This window comes from Notamacropus eugenii, chromosome 1 (genome assembly GCF_028372415.1).
Source record: "Notamacropus eugenii isolate mMacEug1 chromosome 1, mMacEug1.pri_v2, whole genome shotgun sequence".
Classification (NCBI taxonomy): Eukaryota; Metazoa; Chordata; class Mammalia; order Diprotodontia; family Macropodidae; genus Notamacropus; species Notamacropus eugenii.
The window spans coordinates 17021712-17048790 of record NC_092872.1 but is presented as its reverse complement, the minus strand read 5'-3'; positions in this window follow the sequence as shown (position 1 = coordinate 17048790).

Here is a 27079-nt window from a genome sequence, read left to right as displayed (position 1 = left end):
GGTGATCTGGCTTCTTAGTATATTTCATTTAAGGTAACATACCCTAATATTTTCCCATATGAAGTGATTAATGAGAAACATGAATCCAAGGTCATATTCATTCAGTCACTAGTTCACTCATTCATTCCATCAGCAATTATCAAATGTCTGCTATTTGTGAGTTTCTTCAATGGGGCATGAAGAAGACACAAAGATATCAGAGAAGACTGCCAGCATTTTTATCTGACTGGATAATTTTGCTCATGGGTTACAAAATATAACCTAAAAGGGGAACAGCATCATTGACGCATTGACATCAGGGAGAAACAATGTAACACAGCAGAATGCTCCTGTGGCCCCAAATCCGGAAAGACACCCAGGTTTGAATTCTTGCTTTTATATGTATCTGATGTGTAATCAAGGATAAGTCATTTGTCTTTTATTTTTCATCTGTAATAACAAGTAGTACTTATACAACACTTAAGTTTATTGTGACTATGATCTCACTTGAGAATTACAACAGGTTTGTGAGATATTATTATGAAGATGTTGATTTTGGGAGATGGGAAACTGACACATTTTCATGAGTATGAGAGACCATGTCATGGTCAGAGAGCTAATATCAGATCTGAACTTTGTGAGCCAAGTCAATTAACCCGTATTTCCAGTCAGATGTTAAATGGGAATCATATTAGAGTAAAGAAGGTTATCAGCTATAAAATGCTATATGAAGGTGAGTCATTAAAGAAGACATTTGAACCCATAATGCATATACATAGATGCATGTATATGTGTATATGCATTTTTGTACATATATACGCATATGTATATGTAAGCACTTTTATATATACAGAGAGAGAGACAGAGACAGGAAGAGTAAGAGAAAGAACAGAAAAGAAATGTGATCATTATCCGGAAGGAAACAGAAATAGACTCTACAGGATAATTCAAGGAACACAGAATTGACTCAAGGGTAACTAAGTTGATTATATAATAGTATTGGGGTTTTCATAGTATATTTACTGTATTTTCTGTGTAATACTTCCAGATCACAGCAAAGACATATTTCACTCTTACATATCATGAGTATGAAAGAGATTGTATAAGTTATCCTTTAGGCATGAGCTGAAAACTAAAAATGAACAAGAATTTGCATAGATGTATGGGTGAATGACCCCATTAGCCCAGCTGCAGGGGGCAGCCAACACATAAAACTTTCCAGCACCTTCTTTCAAGTCATTATCTTTTTTCACTCAGATTCTCTGGCACTTTCTGCTGGGCTGAAGTTCACCCATTTGTGATGTCACAGATGCCATTAGCCTCACGGGGTGAAACCCTCAGCCTGGTTAATGGGGCCATTGAAGATATAAATCTGAGCTCAACTCAGTTAATAGTGGGATTTGCAACTTGCCAGTAAAGGCCAGATAGAAAAGTTCTAGTTTAAATGAATAGACAACTAATGAGTTACTTTTAATAAAGGCAGAAAAATAAGTCTGGTCAGACCAAGCATCTCCTACCCTGATAATTACCTCAATGACTTAATTTTCACATCTATAAAATGGGAAGAATAATAATAGTGACAATTATAAGTAAATTACTCTTAAGTTTTTAATCAATAAGTAGAGTACTTCTGCTAATATTCTGTTTAGCAAATTTCATGATCTACAATGGAAGTTTTATTTATGGTAGCTGTGGGGACCACATTAATTCTCATTCACCTACTCCCAAAAAAGTATGGGGTATACATATACACAGACATACTCATACACATATGCGTATGTATGCACATACATATACATGCGTATACATATACAATCCCTATGTATGCATGTATATGTACACACATGTATACATATGTGTGTATGCACACATTAATTTAATATGCAGAAATCTGCATGAGACTTTAGACCTGCTAATAGGTCTGCAAGACAACTGTAAAGCACCTGAGCAAAAGTAAACCACTCACTTTCCCTTTTATGGTTTTATCAGAGAAAACTGAGGTGCTGCTCAGGTCAAGAATATTGTACAACCTCATTCGTGAGAGTGGTATCAGGGTTTCTTTTGACTTCTGAAAACAGAGATTAGTTTTTCCTGAAAGACAGTCCTGCTTGACCTCTGTCTCCATTGATTCAGCTTCCTGGTCACCTGAAAAGATAACAAGTCCCATCCCTTTGATTTGGTGGTAGTCAGACGACCCCTCAAGTCAGCATACCCTGAAACACTGACCATATATATTTCCATATAGCAAGGAGAGGGCATCATACTAGGGAAAGGTAAACACCATTATGTCCTATTACATAGTCTTACTGTAAACCTTTCTTTGTTAATTCTTAAATGACTTATGAGTCCCACATTTCATTCCAACATGAACCCTGAACTTAATGGTTAAGCATTAGTCCTACCTCATATTATCCTTTGATAAACTACCCATATTGAAATTAATTGAAATTACATATTTTTGGGTGCTCAGAGCATTATTTGAGGTGTGACAGAACCAAATTCATGGGATGCTAAGGTGTTTTTTTCTTTTGAACATTTGCTCTATCTCTGAAGAAAACCTCACTATTACATATAAAGAAAAGTAAAACAGAGTGGTAGCTATCACACAGTCATAGGACCTTAGGGGTTGAGGGGTCCTCAGTGACCATCTCGCTCAGGTTATACTGCTATAAAAAAATCTCTCTTCAACATACCCACCAAATAGTTTTTGCAACTTTGCTTCAAACCCTCAGTAAAAGGACATCCAAACAATAGACCATTTCACTTTGGGATGTATGTTATTGTTACTATTTTTGTTGTTTATATCAAGCCTATGTCACAAGTAGGAACCTCTTCCTCCCTGTTCTCATGCTTAGTCCTTTGTGGAATGATTACTCCGGGTAAAAGTGATTCTGTGGGACTGAATCACTTAAAAAAATAATAGCTTCCATTGATGTTTTTAGCTTTAATAGACAGCAATGAAACACAATTATTTCTAAGTATGCATTTAATGAAATGGTATAGAAAGAAAACTAGCAAAAACATATTCTCCAAAATCCTGGGGCACACTCTCCCACAAAATCACAACATCAGTAGGAAGGAGGTACACAAAGAAAATATAAGACGGGAGAAATACAGAATGCATGTTGCCAAAACTTGTACCTCTGATACTGCAAGACCACAGAAACTTCCAAGGAATGTCATCAAATGGCTCCCACTGGACTTGCTCCTTGATGGTCTTGTAAACTATGATGGTTCCTCTTGTGCACATTTCTACTACAGGCCACAGTTATATATTGATTTATTCCCAAGTTCTTGTCCAACTGAAAGTTTTGGCTAACTATTCCCCAAAAAAGGCTGATTTTTGCCTTGATCTTTCAACTTAAAAAAACCACAATAAAAAAAAAAACAAAAAACAAAAAACAAAAAAAACCTTTTTCAGCTCATTGAGAAAAGGCAAAAATCCTGGCCAGGAAAAAAAATAAAAATCCTCGCCTCAAGTATCTTCTATCCAATTTCCTCAAAGGTTTCATGATGGAGACCTATTTCATCAGTAGGAAATTCTCGACCCCCAGCACTAAGCTGTTTTGAACAAAGAGCAGGTTCTTCATAGATGCTGGTATCCCAAGGCTGCATCTTTTCTTTGGATTCTTCTTTATTGCCCTGGGACTTGGCTCCCAGTCAGAGCTATCAATCCTGTTTATGGTGTGCATTGTGCATAGTTCCCAAGTTTGCATCTCTGAAAGTAAGTAATGAACCTGGTAATATTTATTTGCCTAATAACTTCGAAAGAGCTCTGTGGTTCTTGGTTGCCTAATTGTTAAGCCCTAAAATCTCTTTTTTTGTGCATGTAAATGAGAAAGTAAAAACACAAATAAATGGGAGTAGAGTGAGAGAGAACTGGCATCTCTTCTACCACATTTTGCAGAATTTCTGCCGCGTATGTTAGTTTTGCCCTTTTGAACCAAATGCAGTAAGTGTAGTCTCAACATATGCAGAATTGAACTTGCTACTTTCCTTCAAAACTTTTCCCATTTCCTAACTCCCTTTTACTTTCATGGTTGCCAAAATTTCCCTATCACCTAAGTTGCCTACCTTGGTATCAACCTGTTCTCCTCTTTCCCATCTACCATGTTCCATAATTTTCCAAGTCCAGTAATTTCTATCTTGAGTCTCAAATCGAATTCTGGCATGGAGCCAACAAGAGATCAAGGTAGGACATTCTTTCAGCCCAGATGTAATGGCAAGTAAAATAAGATCTTTTGCTGTTTTTGTTTTAGTATAATCAAGAAGTATAATGCCTCTATTTAAATGCGACTAAGGAGGATCTTTTGCATCCTCTGTTGGGTCTGGGAAGATTTGTAGGAAGATCCATACCTTTTATTAATGAGGCACTAGTTCTGAAGACTCCCTCTGCCTCTAAAAAGTGTATAAAGACTCTGAGGGTTAGGTTTTATTTTGAGGCTTACTGACTGGAAGAGCTTGTTTGGCCAGAGGATGACTCTGGGCAGCTGTTTTAAGGAGCCCTCCAGCTTTGAAAACCTAGATGTCAGTGTTTCCCTTTTTGATAGCTATGGTCAGACAGTTGAGGTCCAATGGTCTATTGAATTCAGGCACAGAAAGTCATGTCTGTTGGTCTTTAATTTCTCTGCATTTTCTTTGAAGTTCAGGGTGCTGACTCCCATGAATTAGGTGAATGATACATATGTTTAGTTAAAGGAATAATACATGTGTTTGATTAAAGTGATTGTTAACCCCTCAAAACTTGCATTTTCTTTTCTGAATGCAGATCTAAGAACCTGTGATACCAGGCCCCCTCTGTATGTTGGGGTGCTTACTGATACACCAGGACAGCTTAGGAGGTGGAAAGGAGAGATTGGTGAAATGGGGATGGAGGCTGGCTTGGAACATACATGGATGTAACACCATTGTTGGGAGTTGGTGGTAGCAAAAGAAGCACCAACTGCTTCAGGAGTTCTCAAGCCAGAGACAGTAAGGGGATCTGGCAACTGGTCAGAAATAGCTCTTAGGGGACCCCTGTGCTAACACTAGATGTAGGACCAGAAGCTGCTTGGCAATTCATTGCTCATGCTAAGTTACAGGGTGGAGAAGATTATTTCATTCACAAGTGATCAGGGACACTAAGGAATAGTATTGCTTCTAGTTCCAAGGGAGTTATGAAACCTGAAGAACAGTATTACTTCCCATCCCAAGGGAGCAGGGTCAAAAAGGAGTAGTATTATTTTCAGTCCAAAGTGAACAGGACTCCCAAGAAACAGAAATGATTGCAATCCCAAAGGTTCAAAGGCTCTTATTAGGTAAGGACCAGAGTGAAGACCAGGAAAGCAGTGACTACACTTTTCCCCAGATCACACCACCTTGAAAGGAGTAAAAAATGTGAGACTCTCAGAACTAGTTCTGAAAACAGCAGGGGGAAAAAAATAAAACCTGAAGCTTGGGATGGTTACTCTCCTTACCTCATGCTGGGAACTAAGCCCAACTTTAACATAAAGTTCAAAATGAAGAAGTAGGATGGGAAAATGAGCAAACAACAGGAAATAACCTGATAATAGAAAGATACTGTAGTGACAGGGAAGGAGACACAAATTTAGAACAAGAAAATATTGTTCAAAAAACTAAAGCAAAACTTCAAAGGGTAAAGAAATGTGAATTGGGTACAAGTCCAACAAGGTTTCCTGATCAAGCTACAAAACAATTTTTAAAATCAGAGTGGAGAACAAAAAATTAGGCAAAGAAATGCCAGTGAGGGAAAAAAAGACAAAGTAAGAACTTGACAAAAGAAGCACAAAATATACCAAAGAAAATAAAAACTTAAAAAAAAAAAATAGAATTAGCCAAAAGAATACATTACTCAAGAAAATGATTTGTTAACATTAGAATTTGGTAAGTAGAAGTTAATGACTACAGAAGACATCAAGAAACAATAAAGCGGTCAAAGAATGAAAAAAATCAGAGAAAATGTGAAATATCTAATCAGAAAAAAAAATATAACAACAATTTGCCTGGAAAAAAATATGGAGGAGAGATAATTAAAGAATTGTGTGACTATCCAACAGTCATGAATAAAGGACTTATGATGAAAAATGCTATCCACCTCCAGAGAGAGAACTGATGAACTCTGAGTGCATAGTGGAGCATACTTTTTCACTTTATTTTTATTTGTGCATATGAGTACATTTTCTTTTGTAACATGGATAATATGTAAATATGTTTTTCAGGATTTCACAAATATAATTGATATCATTATTGTTTGACTTCTTAAAGAACGTGAGAGGAACTGAAGGGAGGGAGATAATTCAGAACTCAAAATTTTAAAAATGAATATTAAATTTATAAAAATGTAATTGGAAGATATTTAATTTTATTTGTATATTATATATGTATGCATATATATAATTACATACATGTATTGATTTATTTCAAAGTGCAATGAGAGTGGCATATGAAAGATATAGATTTATGAACTCAATGTCAATCCCAGCAACATTCTGGAATATGTCCATACTACCCCATTGTTCCTTCTTCTCTTTTTTACTTTATTTTCCTTCCTTCCTCCCTCCCTCCCTTCCTTCCTTCCTTCCTTTCTTCCTTCCTTCCTTCCTTCCTTCCTTCCTTCCTTCCTTCCTTCCTTCCTTCCTTCCTTCCTTCCTTCCTTCCTTCCTCCCTCCCTTCCTTCTTTCCTTCCTTCCTTCCTTCCTTCCTTCCTTCCTTCCTTCCTTCCTTCCTTCCTTCCTTCCTTCCTTCCTTCCTTCCTTCTTTCTTTCCTTCCCTCTTCCCTTCCTTTCTCTTTTCACAGATTTTTAGATTGATAGATGAAAGGAAATCTATACCAGTGGCTTACCTAGCCTAGCCTAGGACATAGTTTCTTCTAATAGAGTGGGCAAAACATAGGATAGCATGTAATTAGAGCAACTTGGGTCCAAACTAATATCTATACCCAAAGCAATATCAATAGCAGCATGATGCCAATATGAAAGAAGTTTTCTACTGTAATTGTCCAGGAAACTGTTAAGTTTGATGTATTCCAATATTTTATCAATATGAATAAATCAATATGTATCATTATGAATAAAAAAATAGATGTCATACTTAGGAAGCATGCAGATGACACAACAGCCAGATGCACAGCTAACACATTAGATATATGACTCCAGATACAACCAGAATATTGTGTAGCATATGAAAAGAAGTATAGTGAAAATAATTTTTTAAAGCTTATACTACACAAAAAGATGGATAGTATGTGATTTTGCAATGTTCAACTCCACATTAGAATTCTTTCCACCAAAACATATCAAAATCTATCTATTATTTGGTAGACAGAATTGCAGATTTACGAATTAGGAAGCTCCTCAGTAATCATGTAGTGCCATTGGAACATACAAGGAATCACACCTAATAAATGGTTATCTGACTTCTATTTGCAAACTTCTAAGAATGGTGACCTTGCCACATTTAAAAGCAGCTCTACTTTTAAACAAGTCTAATTGTTGGGCAGGCATGTCACCAGACACATTAGGCCTACTTTTTTCCCCTCTTTTCAGCCTTGCCAAGCAGAAGAAAGCTAATCTGTTTTCCAGATTCTTGAAGGCAGTTATCATTTCACTTCCTCCTTGAATCTTCCCTTCTTTAAGCTTTCTCTCCTTGGTTTTTTCAACTGATCTTTATATGATATAACCTAGAGGACTCCCTAAGTTCTATAGAGCTGTTACTATGTCTGAAGAATGTGCTACTGCTATCAAATCTAAAAATGCAAATCATTTCAAAGTGTATTGAATTATTTGAAGATTTTAAATAAGGTCCTTGTTTAAAACCATCAGCAAATGATGAGACATAGTTTCACCGATTTTCATCCATGGAACACCTAGAGGAGTGGGGACCATGCCATAAATGAGTAAAAGTATGATGTGGCAGCAAACTAGTCTAATGCTAATAGTCCTTAATGAGGAACGTAGTCATGTCCAGAAAAAGAAATTTTGATACTCTTTACATATTCATTTCTGGTTATATCACAACTGGAATATTTTTTTTCTTTACAATTTGAACTTTTAGAGAGGGTATTGATGAGCTAGGAAGTACTCAAACTATAATTACTATGATGGACTTTGGGATATGAGGGTTGATTAAAGAATGTTTAACTTCTGTAAGAAGCTACAAAAGGAAAAATGTTAGATATTTTCAAAAACAAGGGTATCTTTCATGTGGAAGAGGCTTTTAACTTAGCCTTCTTGGCCACAGGGTACAGATTCAGGAGTAACAGACAAAAGATGTAGAGAAATAGATATTATCTTGATGTCCAGGGATGGGAGGGGAACCCTTCATAACAATTAGAGTGATACAAAAATGGATTGACTGCCTCAGGAAATCATAAAGTCATGGATGTAAATAGGAAATGACCAAATTGACCACTGAGTCAACCACTCTCACTTTACAGAAAAAAGAAACTGAAGCCCAGGAATATTGAGTAATATACACAAGTTCATAGAGGTAATAACTGACAGTAGCAAAATCAAACTTCCTTCATGTAACTCCAAGTCAAAAAAGGTATCCTTCCCATTGTACCACCTTTCTTTCCACCAAGTCATGACTTCTCCCTCACTATGAATCCACAAAGACTGGCTGACTACTCTAATGGCTATATTACACAGGAGGATCCTGCACTTTTTCCCCACTTCTACCTTCTAGAATCAAAAGATTTTTTCTGGGTCCAATTCACACATTTACTGTTTCATGAACTTTTCCCCCTGATCTTCCAGGTACTAGAACCTTGTCCTCAAATGATTTTCCATTTATCTACATATCTATCTAGTGTCTGCCTATATCTATGTATAGATCTATATCTATTTCTATGATATCTATAGATAGATTATAGAGATAGAGATGGATGGATGGATGGATGGGTAGGTAGATAGATAGGTAGATAGATAGATAGATAGATAGATAGATAGATAGATAGATAGATAGATAGATAGATAGATAGATACATAGATAGATAGATAGATATGTCTCCTACCTAAATTGTAACTTCCTTAAGGCAGGGAATGTTTCACTTTTGTCTTTATATCTCCAGTATTTAGCATGGTTTTGGTATGTAACATGCATACTGGTACATAATATGCTTACCAATTGTTTTTGCTTTTCCTTTAATCTCAAAGTGGAGCATGACATCAGTGAGATGATACGATGACATGTAATTGGATTTAAGTGAGGATGGACTGTGCAAAGTCATCAGTCTCACTTTTCTCCTCAGGGTTCATCTGAGTCCAGCAGCAAGATATAGATCAGGAGTATTGGAGATGGCCCTGGAGGCGGTGAGATAACTTAGTCTAAACTAAGGTCTTTAACAGGTCTCAGTTTGTCTGAGGCAATGCCCATTCAGTGATTAAGGCTAGTCAAGAAATGAGGCAAACAATAGCTTCTTTTACCTAGTCAAAAAAAAATCAGTCTGGTAGGGGAAAACCTTCTGGACAAAACAGAAATTATTTATGTTTACTTTGAGCCAATCTGGGCTCAAACAATGACCAAGTGGGGCTTTTCCTGGGACCTATGATTGGACAATCTATGAGAGTCAGAGTGATTTAGTTTAAGGCAAAGTCCTTGAGAAAAAAAAATCTAGCCCTTGAAGCCCAAGATATATTGTGAGGTTTTGGCAACCAAAATTTACATTCCTTTGGGCATAGCACTAGCAGGGAAAAATGATACCTTGTGTGGACAGAGGGAAGGGAAAGGGGAGAGGGAGAGAAAAAGGGAAGGGAAGAGGAAGGAGGGAAGGAAGGAAGGAAGGAAGGGAGAGAGGGAGGGAGGACAAAAGGAATAAAGAAAAATGAAAGAAGAGAAAACAAAACAAAAGAAAAGAGAAAAGAAATATCTGTGGTGATCAACTGGCTAGTTCCAATTATATCCCCAATATAGTAACTTCTAACACTAATCACAGAAGTTGCTGTTTGTCCTTCATTCTCAAAGAGGACTGCGACATCAGGGAGGTGATGCCATGACAGGGAAGTGAGTTGGATTTAAATGAGGGAGGGCACCACAAAGTCACCAGCCTCACTTTTTCCTCCAAGGTCATCTGGGTCCAGTGGGGAGATATAGATAAAGATAACTGGAGATGGCCCTTGATTACTAACTGAATGATTGGTTGATTAGACAAGATTGCCTTGAGGATCCTTTCAACTCACTAATTATATGATTCTTTGATCCTGAGCAAAAATCCTTTAATATTTAGATTGTCCCATGAATACTGTCAGCTGCAGAGTATGGTAAAGTATGCCTAGAATAAGTTATGTTTGGACTATAGGTATTCCACTCGATTGATTATAATAATTTGAATTCAACAAGGTGTTTGGGGTTTTATTGCTGTTATTTTAGCTGAATTGAGTACTGTTTACGTGACCTTGACAGTGAGGAAAAATTACCTGCCTAAGACAAATAGAAAATAGTGATGAAAAGTTAGAATTAAAGTATTCAGCATTTTAGTTCTTAAGTTAATTCCTAATTCCCTGCACCATGCTCCCTTGCTAACATTTTCATGCTCTGAGTGTCTTCCCTTTTTCTTAGTTCTTTATAAAATATTTGGGACAACTTTCATTATAATTATGTAAACTGCTGAGCATTCTTTGGAAAGCAGATGATCCATAAATCAGAAACATTAATAAGGAATATTTAAATTATTGTTTCTTGCTTAAAAATCTTTTGTTATGAGGCTCTTTGTTTCTCACTTTGATGAAATTCACTCTGAATTTAAAGTTTACTTTTTTGGCATTACATTAGGTTTTTCATGGTACTTGGTTAGTGACTAAATCATACTTAATTTCCTTAAAGGAGATTTAATAAGGATGATTTAGGATACATAAGAAAAACTCAGTATCTGCATAACTAGTTAAAATATACACAAACAGGTTGTTATGCAAAGTATATAAACATAGAAGAGTCATTCACTCATCACCATACCGTTTCATTTAATCAACAACTGTGATAATGCTATTTGATGGTTACTATTTAGAAAAAAATATGTTTTTACCATTTTTCTCTGTAGCTGATGAAGCAATATTATCAGAACTAAAACTCAGGTTTCCACAGTCTCAGGACATTCATTTGTATCCATTAAATATGGTTAAATGCTTACTATGTGTAAAGAACTGGATGAGGCCTTTGGGAAAGAAAGTCTTTGCCCTCAAGGGTAAATTCTACTGAAGAGTTGAAGAGAGAGATACATGTAGGGGTGTGCTGGAACCAGCTCCAACTAGTTCACAAAGGCTGATGTGAAATTTTGAAGGTGAGGATTTCTAGCTTGGAAATCAGCAAATATTACAAATCAGTCCTTGATTTATTACTTATTTATATTGCTATTCTCCATCAATTAACATAAAGTCTATACAAAGTAATTTCCAGAGTGTGAGGCACTAACATCTAAGGAGATCAGGAAAGGCTTGGAATAAGATGTGGTAGTTACCTCTCCTTTGGAAGATACTATGGATTTGATTACATTGCAGACATCAGGGAGTGACTGGATCGATCGATCTACCTACCTACCTACCTAACTACCTACCTACCTACCTACCTACCTACCTACCCATCTATCTATCTATCTATCTATCTATCTATCTATCTATCTATCTATCTATCTATCTATCTATCTACCTACACCTATATCTATATCTATACAAATAGACATAGATATATAGAAAAAATATATATATACATACATATTCTTGGCCGTGATATTAAGGAATTGATTCAATCCAAATGGTTACATGTTTTTAAAACAACTTATTAAACATAGTTTTATTTCATTCCAAGAAATTCTTAAACTTCTTTAACTTTCTGGAAACTAATTATTCATACTACAGAATACTACAGAATAATACTATAAAAGAGAGTCAGCTTCTTTGGGAGGAATTCAGCAATATTCAACATAACCAGAATTACAAATCAACTTGGACTCACAAACACATATACTAAGTTTAGTATTTTTCTTTCTCTTCACAGAAATAAAAGGAGTAAATCCTCATGAATATGCTACTACACACTTTTGCAGTTTTAAATAAAATCTCTAAATCCTTTAGCCATAAATGCAATAAAAGCAAATCTCTTTTAGGAAGAGGTGGTATTTCATATATAAGAAACATTGCTTGAAGTGATAGTTTATTTATGAACCAACTACTCTTCAAAGGAAGAAAATAAATTTATCTATGGAAAGAGGTAGAACACAGAAGAGTAGGGAAGTCTTGCAGTCCCTTCACCCTTGGACAATTGAATTCTGACCATTTGTTCTTACCATTATTTATATGTGAGATTAAAATTCTTCATAATCTAGGTTTTGATCATTTATATGAAATTGTAAACGATTCAAAGGAATCATAATGTCAAAGAATTTTTCAGATCTGGTTTATAATGCAATTTTGTCCTTGGATTCCATTAATAAACTCATTTTTTAAAACTGTAACCCCAGTTATTCTCACAAAACAAAGGGCACAAATGCCTTGGTTGGAATGGGAAGAATGACTGTTCTTACTTTTCTGATTCATAATCTTTTTCTGATTTGTGCCTGACTCATGCCAGTTTCTTGATAGTTTAGGCCTGATATTTACAAGTTAACAAAAGGATATCTATAGCTGGGGAAGGAAATACAACAGGGATATGCAGGGAAGTCAACAGATTGGTTAACTAAGAGTAGCTCCCCTGCTTCTGTGTTATCTTTGGTGATTCATCAGTCAGGAACCCAAGGGAACTAGAATGTCTGATGTCTGTTTTTACTCAAGCAAGCAAGGAGTAAGGTTAATAGTCCCTGAGCCAAGTTAAGCTTTGAGGATGGATTCAATATCTTTTAAGGGAAGGAACTTTCCTAGGTCATATGACAAGGGATTCTTATAGACATTCCTTCAATCTCCAGTCACTATTCAGATAAATCTGAGAAAATCACTACCTGAAACCATCCAGTGTGCTGACACAATCTTCTCATATAAACATATAGTTCAAAAATTTAGAAAAGGCATGTCTTATCGAAAAATAAAATATGATTAAAACCAAATAGAAACCTTGGAAACAACCAGGCATCCTCTAATCATCAATCCTCTTCTAATTGTTGTTAAGGTCAGGGTTCAAAAAATTAAGGTTTGAGATAGCTGTTTTGGCAAAGGCCACAAGCTAAAACCATTTTTCACCTTTTAAAAATGGAGTTTATTTGGCCCACTAACAATAATTTGTCAACTCAAATCTAGATTCTTAGACTCTTACAATCAGGAATACACAAAATCTGCAACATACTGTACTCCATACATGAAGCCAATCATAGCTCTTTCTGTGAATCTCTGATAGTTGCCCCTACAATTCTGTGGCAATCTGAGTGGGGCTATTCAGTACTGTTATATCAGAGAGTAAGTTCTTCTCCAATGTCTCACAATCCTCAGCCCATTTTCTTGTTCTCTTTCCCCAGTGGTTCTTCCAGCAGACTTGAGTCACTCCCAAGAGTGGGAAGCTCAATTAACTTTCACAAGGTCTCATAGCTGGATAGTAGCAGATTTGGTCCAGTACATTCTATTATGCCTCAACTGTGCTGGTTATATTAACCTCAATGTAATGTGGCAGTGGGGAAAGAGTGCTAAGTGATACAGTGGACAGAATGCAGTTCCTGGAGTCAAAAAGACCTGAATTCAAATCCTCCCTCAAATATTTACTGTGCATCCCATTGCAAGTCAATTAATCTAAGTCTCAGTTTCCTCCTCTTTAAATTAGTGGTGGCTGCGGTAATAATGATATCTATCCCACAGAGGTTGATGTAAGGATTTAATGTCATAGATGCAAAGATACAAATGCCACAGAATTATATAATTTTAGTTATATTTACACATTTTATGAATTTATGTATCTAAATTTTTTTTTTGTATTTTGACTTGTTTCTACTGCCAAAAAGTTTTAACCCCTATACTGCCTCCAAAACTCCTTCTATCTCTAAATCCATTACCTACTTTACTTTTATCCCATCCACTTGGCAGCATTCATGTTCTTTTAGTCTTCGCATGTCTCATGGCTTATAGTTACAGTGTACTTTCCAGCAGACACTACTGTTGATCACCCTTTATGTGGCCCAATATATCTACCCTTAGATATCACCACTTCTTGGAACCCCATTTCCTCATCTGAATGATGAGGGGCTTGTATAGAGATTATACAAAGATTATTCATCTCTAAGGTTCTTTCTAGCTCCAAATCTATTGTTAAAGTGCTTCCCCCCACTCCCCAAGGAGCACTATCCCATAAATCTACTGTCCTTGGAAAGATATACAACCGGCAAGACTCATCTTGTTTCTGGACTGTTCACCATTTCATCACTCTTCATGGGCTCTCCTATGAGCTACCCTGTAGTTAGTAAGGTTCCTCAGAGTAGATGACAGAAATTGAAAAGATAAGAAAGCAGTAAGCAAAGAGTTATGAGTAGGCTATTTTGATCTGAGAATGATGTAACTGAATATTCCACATCTTTGTAAATTGTGCTAAACTTTTCCAAGTGAACTCAAGACATTTACCTCATAAGCTATCACTAAATCAAGCATTTATCAAGCACATAGTATGTGCCAACTATTATGCTAAACATTGGAGATACCCCTGTCAAAAAAAGAAAAGTTGACTTCAATGATCTATCTATTTTCTATTTTGAGTCAATAAATAATTATTTAGCTATATACAAGTTACATACTAAACAGACACAAAGTAATTTAGTGGAGCACCAGATGTGGAAGGAATCAGGACAGTGTTCACATAGAAGTTGCGTAGAGTTGAGTCTTGAAGGAAAGCAGGGATTCTAAGATATTTTAATTATGAGGTCAGTCCATTCTAGATTTGAGGAATATCAAGTGGGAAGGCACAAAGATGAGAGGTAGATTGTTCCATCTAAGAGACAAAGGAACATATGTCTAGATCACAGAGGGATCTTAAAGTTCATCTCGAACAACTTTCTCATTTTATAGACAAAGAGACTGAGACTGAGAGCAAGGTAATGCAAGTAATAAGTAGAAGAAATTTGAGCCCAGCTCTTAGTGACTCCAAATTAGTGCTCTTTCCACTATGCTGTACTGTTGTTCTTACAAGAGACCAGTTTGATTAGATCATAGAACAACTGACCCAGAAAATAGATCCAGGAGAGATAATTTAAAAACTATTAAACTACTCGAAAGCAATGATTTTTAAAAAGAGCCTAGACATCACATTTCAAGAAATTATCAAGAAAAACTTCCCTGATAATCTAGAGCCAGAGGGTAAAATAGAAATGGCAGAACCCACCAATCACCTCCTGAAAAAGATGCCAAAAGGAAACCTGCCATGAATATTATAGCCAAATTCCAGAGTTCCCAGGTCAAGGTCAAGGAAAAAATATTGCAAGCAGTCAGAAAGAAGTAATTCAAGCATTGTGGAACTACAGTCAGGATAACACAAGATTTAATGGCTTCTACATTAAGGGATCTGAGGTCTTGGAATATGATACTGCAGAGAACAGAGGAGCTAGAATCAAAACCAAGAATCACCTACCCAGCAAAAGTGAGTTTAATCCACGAGGGAAAAATTGGACATTCAATGACAGAGGAATTTACCCCATTCTTGAGAAGCCAGAGCTAAATATAAAAACTGACTTTCAAATACAAGACTCAAGAGAAACATGAAAAGGTAAACAGGAAAGGGAAATTATAAGGGACTTATAAGGAATTGTTTATATTCCTACATGGAAAGATGGTATTTGTAACTCCTGAGACCTTTCTCAGTATCAGGGTAGTTGGAGGGAATATATGTATATTATATATTATATTATGTATGTATATGTATATTGTATATGTATATATGTATATTATAAATTATATGTACATATATATAGAAAGAGAGACAGAGAGAGAGGACACAGGGTGAGGTGACTATGAAGGGATGTTATCTTCTTTACTAGAATGTATGTTTCTTGAGGGCAGCTATAATCTCATATGGATATTGATATTTCCCTTCCCATGTAATGATAATAGCTAACATTTATATATCATTTTGAGGTTTATAAATCATTTTACAAATGTTAACTCATTTGACCCAAAATATGCAAAGCATTTTCATATATTCTCCTCCTTCATGATGATCTATGAGGTAGGTATTCTAGATATTATTGTTGTTGGTGTTGTGTTACTACTACTACCACTACTACTACTACTGTTGCTGCTACTACTATTATTTCATAGCTGAGGAAACAGGCTTAGAGAAATAAATTGGTTTGTTCATAGTAAGTCTCAAAGTTAGAAATCCATTCCAAAGTTTTTTGGCTAAAAGTTTAATTTTTTTCTCACTATATCTGATTACCTCTCAAATAATCCTAACATCTTGATTTCTGTTTCTGGAGAGTGGAAAGGGCAGTGAATTCAAAGGGAGAAGAACCATATTTAGTTCCAGTTTCCACCACTTAATACTTTCATGACAAGGATGATTTTTGTGCCTATGTGTCTCAGAAACATATCATAGTAATATGTCACCTTTCCCTTCTGATCACAAGTTTTGCAAACATTCATCAAACCTCTCAAAGCCTCAGTTTCCTCTTCTGTAAAATGTGAGTACTATAGGAAACCTTGCACTAACTACTAAAGATTATGATGAGAACCAAATCACACATCAAAGTATATTGTAACCTAAAGGGTCATATGAATATAAAGTATTAATGGAAGCAGTTGTTAATAACAAACGTTTCCATCTTACCCACTCTAAATAATTTGATCTGCCTCAAACCCTCAGACATTCCTGATTATTCCAGCTCTTTGTCTGCTCAGTATATTTTAGGAGAAAAACTGGGAGAAATGAGAAGCTACAAAAATCATCATTAGTAACCTTGGCTTCTGTGATTATATAACTCAGAATCTGAACATGTTATTATAATTAGTCTTCCTTTTTAATCTTTGGATCTGAGTTGTTAGAGCAAATACATGCAACAAAGCTGGAGTATCATTGAAGTTCTGAAACCTTGGCCAATGAAGAGAAAACTTTAAGGTATTATTGTATGAAAGGAAGATCCCTGTAGGGAAAAATACTGTTCATCAGATTTAATCTAATAAATATTAACAGCTAGCAGTGGATGGGCATCAAAGGAATGTTGAAGGGGGAGAGAAGGAATTAAATGATGAAAGATCTGAAGGCATTTCTTCATGAAACTTGAAAGAATGCAATTTAGCTGAGTGAACCTGATTAGAAAGTAAATAAGGTTGTACTTCTGGGTTTCATCCAATGACTTAAATCCTTAACTATGGAAAAATGGGATATCTTTACAAAAGTAAATGTTTGGAGCATAGGCACTTATTATATTTGAAAATATACTGCTTATGTTAGAGGTTCAATTAAAAAGCCTAACATCTACACAGAACCAATTTGTTACTTGCCTGGCTAACAGTGATAATGTTCTTATGCAGAGATAATTTGATATGCCATTTACACTACTATTGAAGGACATGGAGTTAAAAGGATCTGGGATTAAATTCCACCACTGACAAAACTTTGGCATTAGCTATGTAAAAATTGGCAAGTTGCTTAAACTATCTGAGCCTCAGTTTCTTAATCTCTAGAATCAGGTAGATAATACCTGCTTTCAAAGAGATAATAAATAAAAGAAGTTCCAAATTCAGCTGTAGCTTAAGAACCATTCATAAGAAAGAATGGAATTATTGATTTCCATCTCATTTCCACCATGTGAGCAGTCAATCAGCTAGGCAAAAGGAAGCAACATTTTAAGAGTATCCCCAAAGATATTTTTTTCCCTGCCCTGCCATCCTGCATCACTTATAGGGCAGTGCAGGCTAGAGAAGAAGAAAAAGCAAGAAGGTAGGGAGCCAAAGTGAAGGTCACTATTCTAACCTATATTATCTGGCATGACTTCTGTGAATTCCTAAGCTAGGGGAGAAGAGATGAGGAAGGTAGGCAAGACTGAGGGATGCTTGTAGTGAAGATGGCTCCTCCCTCTAAGTAACTCTGGGACATTCCAGAGATCAGTATGTCCAAATATATTTTATAATGGAATATGAGTCTCCAAGGAATTGAAAATAAATTTCGCACACACGACAACAGAAAGGCACATAATAACTTCGAATGGGCTATACAATAAAACTGCGAAGAACTTGAAAGAATAGGAATAAAAGTTATTATCATGGAAATGTATGATGATAGAAAGAGAAGATGGGCTTGTCAGGTGGTGAGGTGAGGGATGACAGAGTCACAGCTAAAGTGCTCAAGAGCAATACCACAATATTAAGAAAAAGTGAAGAAACTGTTCATCACATTGGATGAATTTCTTGTGACAAGATTATAGAATAATTTTCACAGAGTGGTAAATGGTGAGTAAACATGAATGAGCTGCTGTCTGCAACATTGAATGGATGAATCAAATCTATGAGATCCCAGATCTTCCTAAAGATTGAAGAAAAATGAGGTACTATTAAAATATCCAAACAGCAGCATAGTAAAGAAAATGAACTTAAAGATAGATATAGGTTTCAGTCCAGTGTTTCTTCCTTACTATTCATGGAAAAGACATTGTTCTTAACCTCTCTAGCATCAGTTTTTAATTAACAAAATGTGGATAACCCTAACGGCTTTATAGAGTTGCGAGGATCAAACTAGTACAAGTTTTGGCTCTGTGACTCAATGCAGTTCAAAAATAATTCTTAACCACTGATGTAACGTTGGTCAAGTCATTTCTAGTATCAGTTTTGTTGATTATAAAATAAGGACTTGGACTAGAAGTCATGGAGTAGATTATCCTTTGATTAATATTTCAATCACTAAGTCATAGACCATTTCTACTTGAATTCTAACAAATCAAAAGTGACATTTGGCCCATCTGATTAGCTGAATGAGCATTGGGCAAAATATTACAGTCTGAGAGTGTCTTAATTGTGGAAGAAGAAACAAGTAAGTGAGAATTTTAAGACTTAAGTTTCAAACAGAGCTCTGAAACTTACTAGCCATGTGATCTTGGGCAAATTCATTGCTGAGTGTCAGATATTTTTATGTATAAGTTAGAGATAATATCAACTCTTCTCTACTTCCCAAGGATGGTTTGGAAGAACAAATCATAGGATCATAAATGTAGAGACAGAAGGGAGTTTAGAAGTTATCTAGTTCAGAGGGATCAAATGTATAGCTCATGGGCAACAACATTCCCAAAAGCAGCGAGAACCAAATTAAGATGTAATTGAGAAACGCTGAACAAAATAAATAAGAATGTGATGAAATATAGATAATATTAATATATAGCTTTCTAAGTCAATATGTGTTCAAGCATGGACCCTTATGTATGGTTTAGGGGCTCTCATTTCTATTTGATCTAGTTTAATCTCTTCATTTTTAGAGAGTTTATGTGACCTAACCAAAGTCACACACATAATTAAATGGTATAACCATAATTTATTCTTAAGATTTTTTATATAATGTTTGTAATTCCCACCTCCCACCAAACCATGCTACTTCAATGAGTTATAGGTGAAAGCACCTTCAAGAAAGATGCAAACATTATATAAATGTAAGTTACTATATTTACTAAGGTTTCTGAACATATGAGCATATACAGTAGAGTCAGGGATGGCATTCTAGGGATGAGTTCAATATATTAATGTACTGCTTTTTGAAATGTGAGGGCAAAAGATCTCTAAAATTTAGAAAGCATTGAAAAGGGTCCCTGGAGAAATATCAAATGAAGCATGAGTTGTTGCTTATATTTAAATCTGACTTGATTTCTCTATTTAAAGCCCAAAACATATAAGTGAACACTTTTAGAGTTAGTTATGACAAATTTCTCTGTATCTTACATTGCTTGTGCCTATTCATGTATTCATCCTCAGCCATGGTGAACTAGATTTATTAGATTGTGCAGGAGCTCCGCTTCTGCTTTCTTAAATTTTCACTTGTCTCTGTCTCTCTCTTCATCTGCAACAAACATTAAATAGCTGTAATCAGAAATAGCCAGAGAACAGTAGGAAAGGGTGCCAGGTGTGGAAGTCAAAGCGTGTCAGGCGTGGAAGTGACTTGCATTATTGTTTTCATTGATATTGGAGGGAGGAATTTTAAGGAAGACACATTGATTCAGATTTAGAGCAAGGGGTAAAGAAGGTGGGAAAGATAAATTTAATTAAATAAAATTATGTTGAGTATCCATCAAGTAGGGTACTACGACAAAGAAGGTATAATCCTTGCATCAAAGATCATGAAATCTTATAGATGACAGTCTGGAACAAGGAATTGGGTTTTTTTGTGGACCTTAGAGCAAAACAGCAGGCAGTAGAAATAGCAAGTGAAATTTATCACAACTTCATAAAAACAGGATCCACTCAGATTAATGACAAGAGATGGAAGTAAAATATGGGGAAATGAGGAAGTAAAGGTGAGGTAGGCACAATGTTAGTCACATTGGCCTTTTGTATACTGGCAAAGAACCAGTATTTCAAGCTAACTGGGAATATAGAAGCCTCCATATCCATGAATCCCACTTATATCTTCCAAAGTCTTTCCAGGCTCCTTCACAAAATCTCCTTCCCTATCACTGTTTTAGTGTCTACCCAATTTATCTTGTTTAGTGAAGTCACCTTAATGTACATTAACATCAGTCAGTCAGTCATTCCTCTTTGACATTGAACATTTTGTGGTACCTTGAACATGTACCATTGGAGTGAATCTTCCCTGAAAGGGAAATCATGTCCAATGGATCAGTTCAACTGGGCAATTAAGACGGAACAAGACAGAGGGACAAAGAAGGAGGCTTTTATATCTATATCATCTACCTATATAAACCTTAACCCTACAATGACAAAGGAGTATTTCACAGTACTTTTATTGTCATTACGCTGTGTTTTTTATTAGCTTTTTGATGTTGTTTTGTTCCTGATATTTTACAAGACCAGGTAACAATGAGGAGACTTGGGAAATTCAGATGAAGCAAGTCCTCATCATTTTTTAACTCTACAGAGTTTCCCGGAGCACTGAGATGTTGTGTCTTGCCACATTCACCAACAAGCATGTGTAAAAGATAAGCCCTGAACTCAGGTCTTCGTGACTTCAAGTTTAGCCCGCTGGCCATTATGCCAGGACTTTCTTAATGAGAAAAAAAGAAAGGAATACATATGAGAAGTGTTTTTAAGATAATTGAAAGAGTGAATAGAAACTATAATATCAACCACATTTTGGCTTTCTGGAGGCAATGCTTCTCCTTTGAGCTGGTATAAACATTCATTACATTTAGTGTCATTCAAATTATATATGGTGAATATAGCAGCCTTCAGTGCTTTGCTCTGTAAATTATTTCTTTTCAAATGTAATCATAATGCCTTTATGCTGCTGCTGTAAATGATTCCATTTCATAACCTACTAGATTACAGAAAACTCAGACATGAAAAGAAAATCCACAACACAGAATAGCACTGAAATAGGACACCATCACCTTTGTGAACCTTCATTTTCTTCAGGATTAATCTCAAAAACAACATTCTACAAGAGGCTCTTCCTTGGATCCCTGACTATAGTGCCTTCCCTTCTAAAGTTACCTTCCCCTCTAGTCTATGTTTATCTTCTATAAGTGTATTTCTGTTCATGTCATCTCCCCCTTTAGAATGTAACCTCTTTGAAAGTAGGACTTTATATTTGTGTATCTGTCTGTCTTACCACCCCACACTCACCCACACACATATGTGTATATTAATATCCCATTATTTAAAAGCACAATGCCTAGCAAATTGTGTTTAATGAAGGCTGGGTAACTAATCAATTTCCATCCTTATTCTACTCAGATATTCTGATTATTCTAATAAAAGCAGTATTGAGAGGACAGTATTTGCACACCATCAAAATAAATAGACATATAATATATAATAGAAAACAAGATCATGAAAAAATATATTCCTTTCCTAGAATTTGATGGGGAAAACCTGCAGATGTAACACTATTTACCTGGTTGTAATTTCCATATTGAGAATTGGGGAAAAAGAAAAGGATTTAGAGTCAGTGATCCCAACCTACTGTCCTGGCTTTGGGTAATTCATCATACCTCTTTGTCCTCAATTTTCTCATCTTTAAAATGGAGTTGAACTAAATGACCCAAAATGTCTCTGGTACCTCTATCTATGACCTTATTGAAGTCTCCTGTACATCTATCTATGATGTTTTTGAAGTCCTCTTTATAAAAATATTTTTGTGCCTGTATTTAGGATTATTGCTAAGAATTCTTTGTTTTATTATTTTTTTTCAGAAATACTTTTTGAGACAAGTTTTCAAGGCAGTTTATTGCTTCACTGATCAATTTTATATACTATTTTAAAAATAATAAACAATACTTATATGTGATAATATTTTATATTATATATATATATATGCTAAATCAATCTTGTGACTTTAAGAAGGGTTAAGCACATAAAAGTCATCTGCAAAAACCTATTACTTTCTTTTGTTCTTATCAAGGGCACCCTCAATGAAGGCATAGACTATCCTCCTAAGGGTTTCATAGAGGTGAGGAAGCAGATATATCTATCAATCATTGTTTATGTCTTCTGTGATTATTGTAGAACTAAAGAGAGAGTCTATAATCTTTGCCATCCTTTGGGAAACTTCTTCTCTTTAAAATATCTCCATTATTTTATTTTTATTGTGTTATTTCATGCATGAATTTCTTTAGCATTTAACTACTTGCTGAAGTTAATTTGAGTCTTAATTTTCTTAGGGACCATTGATTTTTCTCCATACAGTACACTGACCATTACAGTGAGAGTACAAAACTGACAATTTCATTGTTGTATTGCTTACACTAAATTGATATAAAAGGGGCAGCAGATAGGTTCCATTTCACAAAGTCTTTGATTGACTTTGTGTTGTTTCGTCTGCAAAATGTTCTGCTAATGACCTAGTTTAGCTGACTCTCACACCATATTCTCTAAAAGTTTGCGCATTTTCCTCTCTTGTTGACTGTTATCATCTTTTGAAGTGATAGTTCTTTGAGAATTCAGTCATTATCCCCAATGTTTTGTATATGGAGAATTCGATCATTCTCCTCCACAATGTTTTGCATATTAACTTATACTCAAAATCTATTGCCCTTGCTTAATTATATCTCGCTATTTGAAAATAAGATTAAACCTTTGCTTGGATGAGGTGATTTCTGGGTTCTTTAGCTTTCTTTTTTTTTTTTTTTTTTGGTAACTAGTTTGTATTTATTAGATTTCATTAGGAAATGATAATTCAATTCAACAAAGACATATTCTGTGTCCACAATATGCATAGCACTATATTTAACACCAGAAATACAAATATAAAAATGAAATAATAACTACCCTCTGGAATCAGTCAAGGTATTTTTTTTTTTATTATCATCTCTCCCATTTTCTTGCAAGTGTCCAGCCCTGACCAGAGGTCTCCTAATTCCTAGTCTCACGTTATCTTCAACTAAGTAGACATCTCAAACTGGATGTCCTTTAGACTTCTTAAACTCAACATGCCTAAAACTGAATTCATGATCTTTCCTCAAAAATCTTCTTTTCCTAACTTCCTTACTTGTGTCAATGGTGCCACCATTCCATCATCACCCAGGCTCACAATCTAGGTATCATCATCAACTCCTCACTTTCTCCCATTCTGTTATACACCATGCTACTATATCCAATCAGCTGTCAAGTCCTAAAGATTCTACTGTTACAACACATATTAAATATGTTCCCTTTTTTTGCCAAAACAATCATCCTGATTCATCAATTCATACCTAGACTATTTTAATACTCTGCTGGTTGGTGTCCTTGCCTCAAGTCTCTTTCCACTCCAATCCAATCAATTGGCAAGTTTTTCTTCCTAAAATGCTTCTCTGACTTTATCACACACACACACACACACACACACACAATTTTTTCTAATATTTCTATTGTGATAGAGATGTTTTCATATGTTTATATTATCATCAAATGCATTGTTATCCAACCCAAATATGTTATCCAAAAATTTTTTATGAACATGTCCTTCTCTTTTCATCAGAAATATAAATATAGTGCACAGGGAAGTGTGAAGAGTCCTGAAGTCTTCTACTAGCAACCTTATTCCTAGTCAGAATCATTCTATTAATTAACAGTCTTTTCAGTTTGAACATTTCATTAGTGCTCAATCAAACTGATTTGTATATCCCATATAAAATTTGGAGCCAGTAAAGGCTTTTTTGAGTCACACAGTGATAACAGATTGGGAAGATGAATTGTCAGCAGTATGTAGGATGGATGAAAAGAGTTACAGTCAAGAAGACTTTTTAAGAAGCTAGTTTCTATAGTCCAGGTAGGAGGCAATAAATAGAAATGGTCCTAGTGGGAATAGCAGGATAAGAATAAATTTGAGGTGTATTTGGGAAATTGAATTGAAAGGGTTTGGCCACTGATTCAAAGTATGGGATAAGGGATCCATGAAAGCAAAAATGTACTCTAAGGAATTTGTAATAGGTAGAAAGGAAAATCATGACATCAGTTTTTGATCTAAGGATATAAGGAAAGGGAAGAGATTGTAAGAATAAAAAAGACCTACAGTCTTTTCTTTTCTTAGTCTATTGTTTAGCAATAGACTAGTCTCTATCTACTAAGGTAGCTACTTGGTAAGATGGTGTTCAGTGTCGCACTACATTTTCTTGGGAAACTCTAAAATAGAAGTGTTTGCCAAAGGCAATGACTCTACCACCAAGAATTAAAACACATTTACACCTTCACTTTGGGAATTTAATAATGCATAATCTGCTAACATTCATTCCTGTATTTATATGTGGATCTCTAGCCTGTCAATCAACATTAATATCATCAAGCAAGGAATTGCAGTTAGGCAACTATGTAATAATGTCCTCCTTTCCACTCTCCACAAACCTTTATAGTGTGAAGGGGCTATAGGTTAAGTTCCCCACAGCTCCTATCCTACAGTCCCTCATGTCAGCCTGTACTCAAAGGACTAGCCATCCATAAACTTTCCCCCATCGTCTCTGGATTTTGTGGATAAGAGGAACATGATTTCTGCCTAGAAAATTTTAAGGTCCCCCTGATTTAGAGCAAAATAATGAGCTCTTTTAACTAAAGTGATCTTGAAGTGGATATTTACTTCTCCGAAATTAGAACTCTTTCCTTGTTCACTTTAGATCTAACATTTATATTATACTTTTGATGATTTTCTTTAAATTCTAAATTATTATCAAGTACCCAAGAGGGCTAGAGATATCATTTGCCCCAATTCATAGCAGAGAAAACTGAAATAGACAGGTTAAGTGACTTGCCCAGCAAGGTCAGAGACAAGATTTGAACGGAGTTCTTCTGAGTCATCCTGATTCCAGTTTCAGAACGCTTGATTTGATTATCAAGTTGCCATCTGACATTTTAGGGTTGTCAGCAAAAATTCTGTTTTTGTTTGAAAACAAACCATTTAAAAAACCTCAAAAATCTAGAGTCTGTAAGAAGTTTCTCTACCCCTGGTTCCTGCCATGTCTTCCTGTTTTTTTCTTTTGGGCGAGGCATAGAAACATTCCGAACAGCTATCTATAGCTTTAGATAATGGGGTTGATTGAGGTAAAATAATGGATTATTAAATGATTTGATATTTATGAAACCCTTGGGAACCTATCTTTAGATTTAGTTAGCATTTAGGAAACATTTATGCAATACTTTAAGGTTTTCAGTTATTTATATATATTTTATTTAATGTTCAAAACAACTTTGCAAGTTAGAGACTATTATTATCCCTCATTGTACATATGAAGCCACTGTGGTTGAAAAAACTTAAGTGACTTGCCCAGGGTAACACAGCTAGTAAATGTCTGAAACAAAATTTGAACTCAGGTCTTCTGATGCCCAAGTTCAGAACTCTGTACATTCTGTTACCTAGATGACAGACTTTTCTACTTGGATGATGGTTGAAAAGGAATTTCTGAACATAAAATACCATATTCCATGCAACATGAAATAAATGTTTTCTGCATATACATTTTTTTTTGTTTCTGAGCAGAAATTGCCCAATTAGAAGACAAGCAGTTTTACCATAGTTAGCTTTCAATTACTTAGGGTGACATGGGACAGCAAAATGATATTACTGAAACTCAGAGAAATTAAAACCATCTGTTATCTGCACACTGTAATGCAGATTGAGGAACACCCGGTTTCAAGCAAAGAAGATCCAATTGCATAATTTTTTCTTACATCACTGATCATCTGTCCAGGCTTTCTATTTCCTTTTCTACAATGTTAAATTAGACTGGGAAAAAATACTAATAAACCTGGGGGACAGGGAAACCATATCACCTTCTTGGTCGTATCCCTGAGAAATCTGGGGAACCGATGAGGATGACTGATTAACTTTATATGAAGTCACTATGTTTCAAATCACTCTGTTCTGGAAAAAAGAGAAGAAGAAAGAGAAAGATGTCAAGCTATGAAAATTATCTAAGAATTGAATCTGCTCCCCAAAAGAATGTGCTGTCCACCAAATGTGCAGAAATATTTATAACAGTTCTCTTAGGGGTGGCAAAAAATTGAAAACTGAGGGCAAGCCCATCCATTGGGGAATGGCTGAACAAATTGTGTTGTATGAATGTAATACAATACTATTGTGCAATAAGAAATGATGAGCAGGAAGACCAGAAAAACCTGGAAAGATTTATATGAACTCATGCTAAGTGAAGGGAGCAGAACCAGGAGAACATTTTAAACAGTTATAGCCACATTGTACAAAGAAATAATTAGGGAATCTGAATGCAGATTGAAGTACACTATTTGTCCTCTCTTTTTTTCTTTCTCATAATTCATTTAGTTGGTTTTAATTCTTCTTTACAACATCACTGATGTGATAATATGTTTAACATGAATGTGTATATAGAGCCTATACCAGAGTGTATGCCATCTTAGGAAAAGGGGAGGGGAGGGAGGGAGAGAAAATTTAAAACTCAAAAGTTTGTGGAACTGAATGTTCTAAACTAAAATTTAATTAATTAATTAATTAAAATTTTAAAAAAAGAACCTGCTGTCCAGTTAACTAATATGGTTTTTCATCACTAGAGATTGGAAGACCTCTGGTGACAGATATGCTCTGTCTGAACACAGAGGATGCATGA